This window comes from Aquarana catesbeiana, linkage group LG04, assembly GCF_042186555.1.
Source record: "Aquarana catesbeiana isolate 2022-GZ linkage group LG04, ASM4218655v1, whole genome shotgun sequence".
Classification (NCBI taxonomy): Eukaryota; Metazoa; Chordata; class Amphibia; order Anura; family Ranidae; genus Aquarana; species Aquarana catesbeiana.
In genome coordinates, this window is record NC_133327.1 from 9862116 (window position 1) to 9870100 (window position 7985).

Genomic DNA, 7985 nt, shown 5'->3' on the forward strand with positions numbered 1-7985 from the left:
GGCTGTACACCCACACCAACCCAGCCCCCCCCCATGAGGTGATAGGCTGTACACCCACACCAACCCAGCCCCCTAAACCCCCAGCTCCCCCCCCATGAGGTGATAGGCTGTACACCCACACCAACCCAGCCCCCTAAACCCCCAGCTCCCACCCATGAGGTGATAGGCTGTACACCCACACCAACCCAGCCCCCTAAACCCCCAGCTCCCACCCATGAGGTGATAGGCTGTACACCCACACCAACCCAGCCGCCTAAACCCCCAGCTCCCCCCCATGAGGTGATAGGCTGTAGACCCACACCAACCCAGCCCCCTAAACCCCCAGCCCCCCCCCCCCCATGAGGTGATAGGCTGTACACCCACACCAACCCAGCCCCCCCACCCCCCCCCATGAGGTGATAGGCTGTACACCCACACCAACCCAGCCCCCTAAACCCCCAGCTCCCCCCCATGAGGTGATAGGCTGTACACCCACACCAACCCAGCCCCCCCCCCCCCATGAGGTGATAGGCTGTACACCCACACCAACCCAGCCCCCTAAACCCCCAGCTCCCCCCCATGAGGTGATAGGCTGTAGACCCACACCAACCCAGCCCCCTAAACCCCCAGCCCCCCCCCCCCCCCATGAGGTGATAGGCTGTACACCCACACCAACCCAGCCCCCCCCCCCCCATGAGGTGATAGGCTGTACACCCACACCAACCCAGCCCCCTAAACCCCCAGCTCCCACCCATGAGGTGATAGGCTGTACACCCACACCAACCCAGCCCCCTAAACCCCCAGCTCCCCCCCATGAGGTGATAGGCTGTAGACCCACACCAACCCAGCCCCCTAAACCCCCAGCCCCCCCCCCCCATGAGGTGATAGGCTGTACACCCACACCAACCCAGCCCCCCCACCCCCCCCATGAGGTGATAGGCTGTACACCCACACCAACCCAGCCCCCTAAACCCCCAGCTCCCCCCCATGAGGTGATAGGCTGTAGACCCACACCAACCCAGCCCCCTAAACCCCCAGCCCCCCCCCATGAGGTGATAGGCTGTACACCCACACCAACCCAGCCCCCTAAACCCCCAGCTTCCCCCCTTGAGGTGATAGGCTGTACACCCACACCAACCCAGCCCCCCCCCCATGAGGTGATAGGCTGTACACCCACACCAACCCAGCCCCCTAAACCCCCAGCTCCCCCCCATGAGGTGATAGGCTGTAGACCCACACCAACCCAGCCCCCTAAACCCCCAGCCCCCCCCCCATGAGGTGATAGGCTGTACACCCACACCAACCCAGCCCCCCCCCCCCCCCCATGAGGTGATAGGCTGTACACCCACACCAACCCAGCCCCCTAAACCCCCAGCTCCCCCCCATGAGGTGATAGGCTGTACACCCACACCAACCCAGCCCCCCCCCCATGAGATGATAGGCTGTACACCCACACCAACCCAGCCCCCTAAACCCCCAGCTCCCCCCCATGAGGTGATAGGCTGTACACCCACACCAACCCAGCCCCCCCCCCATGAGATGATAGGCTGTACACCCACACCAACCCAGCCCCCTAAACCCCCAGCTCCCCCCCATGAGGTGATAGGCTGTACACCCACACCAACCCAGCCCCCTAAACCCCCAGCTCCCCCCCATGAGGTGATAGGCTGTACACCCACACCAACCCAGCCCCCTAAACCCCCAGCTCCCCCCCATGAGGTGATAGGCTGTACACCCACACCAACCCAGCCCCCTAAACCCCCAGCTCCCCCCCATGAGGTGATAGGCTGTACACCCACACCAACCCAGCCCCCCCCCCATGAGGTGATAGGCTGTACACCCACACCAACCCAGCCCCCTAAACCCCCAGCTCCCCCCCCATGAGGTGATAGGCTGTACACCCACACCAACCCAGCCCCCTAAACCCCCAGCTCCCCCCCCCATGAGGTGACAGGCAGCACACACACACCACCCCAGCCCCCTCCACCCCAAACTCTCCACCACCCCAGTCAGTGGAGGGGTTTTGGTCGGTTAGGCCGTCCCTGGTGGCGGTGAGGTTGGGTACCGCTGTCCTAATGCACTCTGTAATAAAGACCACTCACTTCTGCTCTGTCTCCTTGTGCAGGGTGACTGGTCTCATCTCCGCCCCCCCTCCTGTAGTTTTCTACAGGCAGCCTGTAGTGGGTGGGGTCTGCCAAGCCCCTCCCACAGCTCTGCTCTCCGCATAGGCTGTGTACAGCACAGTGATGATGTCACTGCTACTTTTAAAAGGTCATAATCGGGTTCACGAAGGCATCTGGTGCACTCAAAGTGCCTTTATATCCTTTGTGGGTTTTGAGGAATAGATTTAAATGAAAGCGATTGTGTCGGCGTGTTCAGCTTTAACACGCGGCTTTATTTTGCTCGAAGCGCTATCACTCATGTGATATTTTTCTTGCAGTCGTTTTGGCACTTGTGGAAGGTGAGGTGCTGAAAATACAGCACTAGGAAACATTAGCGGCTAATAGCATACTTAAGAAAACACAGTCATATTTTATCAGTTGTAAAACGCCGCAAACAACACTTAATATGCATTGTAAAAAAAAAAAATAATAATAAAATCACCAGGTAAAGCGCGCCCGGCTACACCGCTGACTACCACAATCCTTGTATTTCAAGTATCCATCCAAAGCAAACTCTACATAGAAAAAAAAATTGGTCCATAGGATAACTGATTATACCTGGCCCCTCCTCCATCCGATTAAGGCCACACCCCTTTTAATGGCTTGCCTAGCAGGGCAATATTATATATTTTGCAGAGGCCCTGGAAAATAAAATGGGCCCTACACCCCCCCCCACACACACACACACACACTCCTCTGCCATCAATTATTTTTGCTCTCCATCATGTGTAGGTCTATTTTTTTAGGGCTGCCATCAGTCATTGTATTGCAATTCTGAGCATTATATAAAAGAACACACCCCCAGCATCCCTTTAGATGTGCGGACAATAGGTTGTGCAGATTTTAGCTGTGCAATCTGTTGATCAGCTGCTAGATTACACATGCCCCCCCCTCCCCCACTCATCTGCCATCAATCATTTTTGTTCTCCGTCATGTGGTCATGTGTAGGTCTATTCTTTAGGGCTGCCATCAGTCATTGTATTGCAATTCTGAGCATTATATAAAAGAACACACCCCCAGCATCCCTTTAGATGTGCGGCCAATAGGTGGAGCAGATTTTAGCTGTGCAATCTGCTGATCAGCTGCTGGATAAACTGATCAACAGATTGCACAACTAATGTCTAGAACATGACAAGGAAGACTACAACCTGCTGCTACTGCTACAACCTGAAAGCCGATATTAGATGGAAGCAGACAAGCTGGGGCCCAGATCATCAGCCACACAACTGTTGAAGATTAAAGGGGTTGTAAAGGTGCGTGTTTTTTCACCTTAATGCATCCTATGCATTAAGGTGAAAAGGTGAAAAAACACCTGGCAGTGGCCGGCTCCCCCCCCCCCCCCCCGTTTTACTTACCTGAGCCCCGAATTTCTATCAGCGCGTCCCCGCCGTCCCTCTCTCCACGAGTTCCCGGCTATTGATTGGATAGATTGATAGCAGCGCAGCCATTGGCTCCCGCTGCTGTCAATCAAATCCAATGATGTGGGCGGAGTCCTGCATTTGGCCTCTATGGACGCAGAATGCTGGACTCGGGAGCGCACCCGCAAGGTAACCCCCTCGGGAGAGCACTTCTCCTAGGGGGTTATCTAATGCGGGGAGGAGCCGCAAGAGCCGCCAGGGGACCCCAGAAATGAATGTTTGGGGCCACTCTGTGCAAAACGAGCTGCACAGTGTAGGTAAGTATGACATGTTTGTTATTTTAAAAAAATTAAAAAACAATCCTTTAGTATCACTTTGACCCCCTTCCCACCAACCGAAGTGGGCTTCTTTCCGTGGAGCAGCATATATGCGCGCCTCCCTTTGTGCTGGAAGCGCGCCACACAGCGCCCTCCCCCAACACAGAGACCAGGCTCTCACCAAGAGCCCCAGATTTTGTACTAACAATCGGGACCCCGGGACTGTTTCAGGTCATCTGATCGCTGTGATAGCGTCTGATTGGCTATCACAGCGACCAGTCACTGTGAGCCCGCCCCTGGGTTTCCCTTCTCTTCTGAGTGAAGAGAAAGATACAATGTATCTTCCTTTTCTTGCAGGAGAGGAAATGTAAACAAACTAAAGTGTGTAAAAAAAAAAAAAAAGCAAATCCAGTATAAATTAAAAATAAAGAATAAAAATATAAAAATAGCAGTGATCAGTCACTCTGAGCCCGCTCAAGGGTTTCTTTCCTGTTCTGAATGAAGAGAAAGATACATTGTGTCTCTATGTCTTCTTGCAGGAGAGAAATTGTAAACAAATCAAAGTGTGTAAAAAAAAAAATAAAAAAAGAAAAGAGAATCAAGTACAGTGGGGCAAAAAAGTATGTAGTCAGCCACCAATTTTGCAAGTTCTCTCACTTAAAAAGATGAGAGAGGCCTGTAATTGTCATCATAGGTATACCTCAACTATGAGAGACAAAATGTGGAAACAAATCCAGACAATCACATTATCTGATTTTTCAAAGAATTTATTTGCAAATTATGGTGGAAAATAAGTATTTGGTCACCTACAAACAAGCAAGATTTCTGGCTCTCACAGACCTGTATCTTCTTCTTTAAGAGGCTCCTCTGTCCTCCACTCATTACCTGTATTAATGGGACCTGTTTGAACTTGTTATCAGTATAAAAGACACCTGTCCACAACCTCAAACAGTCACACTCCAAACTCCACTATGGTGAAGACCAAAGAGCTGTCGAAGGACACCAGAAACAACATTGTAGACCTGCACCAGGCTGGGAAGACTGAATCTGCAATAGGCAAGCAGCTTGGTGTGACGAAATCAACTGTGGGAGCAATAATTAGAAAATGGAAGACATACAAGACCACTGATAATTTCCCTTGATCTGGGGCTCCACGCGGGGTCCCGTGGGGTCAAAATGATCACAAGAACGGTGAGCAAAAATCCCAGAACCACACGGGGGGACCTAGTGAATGACCTGCAGAGAGCTGGGACCAAGGTAACAAAGGCTACCATCAGTAACGCACTATGCCGCCAGGGACTCAGATCCTACAGTGCCAGACATGTCCCCCTGCTTAAGCCAGTACATTTCCGGGCCCATCTGAGGTTTGCTAGAGAGCATTTGGATGATCCAGAAGAGGATTGGGAGAATGTCATATGGTCAGATGAAACCAAAGAAGAGTTGTTTGGTAGAAACACAACTTGTCGTGTTTGGAGGAGAGAGAATGCTGAGTTGCAACCAAAGACCATACCTACTGTGAAGCATGGGGGTGGCAACATCATGCTTTGGGGCTGTTTCTCTGCAAAGGGAACAGGACGACTGATCTGTGTACATGAAAGAAAGAATGGGGCCATGTATCGTGAGATTTTGAGTGCAAACCTCCTCCCATCAGCAAGGGCATTGAAGATGAAACGTGGCTGGGTCTTTCAGCATGACAATGATCCCAAACACACCGCCCAGGCAACGAAGGAGTGGCTTCGTAAGAAGCATTTCAAGGTCCTGGAGTGGCCTAGCCTTTCTCCAGATCTCAACCCCATACAAAACCTTTGGAGGGAGTTGAAAGTCCGTGTTGTCCAGTGACAGCCCCAAAACATCACTGCTCTAGAGGAGATCTGCATGGAGGAATGGGCCAACATACCAGCAACAGTGTGTGACAACCTTGTGAAGACTTACAGCAAAAGTTTGACCTCTGTCATTGCCAAGAAAGGATATATAACAAAGTATTGAAATGAACTTTTGATATTGACAAAATACTTATTTTCCACCATAATTTTCAAATAAATTCTTTCCAAATCAGACAATGTGATTGTCTGGATTTGTTTCCACATTTTGTCTCTCGTAGTTGAGGTATACCTATGATGACAATTACAGGCCTCTCTCATCTTTTTAAGTGGGAGAACTTGCACAATTGGTGGATGACTAAATACTTTTTTGCCCCACTGTATAAATAAAAAAAAAAAAAGAATTAGATAAATAAAGAAAAAAAAAAAGAAAAAAAAAAAAAAAAAAAACAAGGTTAAGGTTGCCAGTGTTAGGATCAAGATTAGGGGTCAAAGGTCACGTTCAGCATATTTTGGGTAGAATTAAAAAAAAAATACATATGTGGTATCACTGCAATCATCAGGAGCAGGAGAATTTTATTTTAGAACCAATTCTTTGAATGTTTTATAATTTATGCTAGTGTGTGATCACTATCTAATGCTTCAGATGTTCTAGTATCACATTTGTATTACTTGCATAGCAGCGCTCAAGTATTTCATACTTTTAGAATTCATTTTGGGTTGTTCTTTGATGGTAAATTATGATAATAGCAAGAAATATTCAGCTTAATTAAAAAAAATATTTTTTTTTTATTATTTTGTGCCAGTTTTTCTTTGATAATAATAATAATAAAAAAAAAAATACAGTAGATACCCATTACCATTTACCACCAAACGAAAGCCCAATTTGTCCTGAAAAAAAAAACGTGGTATAATTAACCTGGATGCACAATGTAGTTGTGATGATATGAACGCTTTTACTAACACATTGTGCTTAGGCATTTTCGATTTGTATTCCCCTTAAGTGTGAAGGGGTTAAGTCCAGTGGTTGGCTTTTTCTCAGGGTTCTTTTTTTTAAACAATCCACCCGTAATCCACGTCACTGAAGCCACGGGGGTCACGGACGATCAGTCAGTAAGTCAGGGGCAGAACTTACCCCATCTCGTGGGCAGAGGTCCGGGTGGCAGCGGCTTCTCTCTGGGCTGCGGGCGGGTTGCAGTACCCCCGGCCTCTCCTCCCTCCTCCTCCTCCTGGCAGCCAATCGGATCAGATCTCCTTTTGGCCAAACGGGTGACGGGTCTCATGACTCACTTCCTGATTGGCTGGGAGGAGGATCAGTGTGAAAAAAGCGAATATATGAATTCGCTATTGTCCCACAACTGGGTGAGATGGGGGGGGGCGCAGAGCCCACCCTTTTTTAAAGCTTATTAGAGCTTTAATAAGATGCTTAAAAAAAAAAAAAAAAAAAACACATTGGAATCCATGAGTCCGACGCCCTGTATGCAGATCATTAGCTACGAGTAAGCACTTTGTATAAGTGTGAAACGCGTCAGCTGTACCACTCCAGTGGTGTCTCATGTACCCTATGTTCCTCTTTTACTAATAAAAAAGAAAAATTTAATCTGTTTGTCCCGGTGTGCGGCTGTCCAGATCTTCCTATTCATGCAGATCAAGGGGTTTGGAAGCATGGATAGGGGGGAGGGGCGGCGCCCGTGCGCCCCTAATGGATGGGACGCCACTGAGTTAAATCCATACAAATTGATCGGCACACCAGAAAGCTGCAATAAAATCTTCCTTTTGTGAATCCATCCACAGGAATAAAAGCTCACAGACAAGTCTCGAACACCTAGTGACCAGGAGGCAAGAGCATGCACATCTAAAAGGAAATTCATGGACGTGTTCTTTCACACAATGCTCTGAATGTCTGAGGCAGGGTGCTGTGTGATTTTTACAGCTCGTCTAAAACAAACTCAGTAGCAGAAAGAGGTATTTGTTAAAAATAACATGATTTGATTGAAAAATGATAATTGCATGCGGATCAGGCTGAAGGGTGGGGGGGTGAGGACAAGGGAAGGTATTATATGCATACATTACACTTTGGCTTTATGCCGTCTTTTCCGCCGTCTCGCACTGATTGCTAATGATGTGACGCCGATAATGAGGACAGAGGGACTAGAAGGTCGTGTACCCTGCGAGCGCTGTGATAGATGGCAAGGATCCCCTAGAGCCTGGCAAAATGTCATGGGCGTCCTAGGAGCGCGCGGCTGCGCGGAATCCGTTCCTCCCCCTCCAGCTATTCCCACTCTTCCCGGCTATCTGACCTCGCTAAAGCACCACGCCGCTTTCATTCCTGTTTATTATTATTTTTTT

The 7985-nt window shown here is 49.3% G+C and overlaps 1 protein-coding gene across 1 annotated transcript in view; it reads right to left on the reverse strand.

The window, feature by feature from the left end:
- Positions 1–7985, reverse strand: part of XKR6 (XK related 6) — a 298974-nt gene that overhangs the window by 181928 nt on the left and 109061 nt on the right. The window lies entirely within an intron of this gene.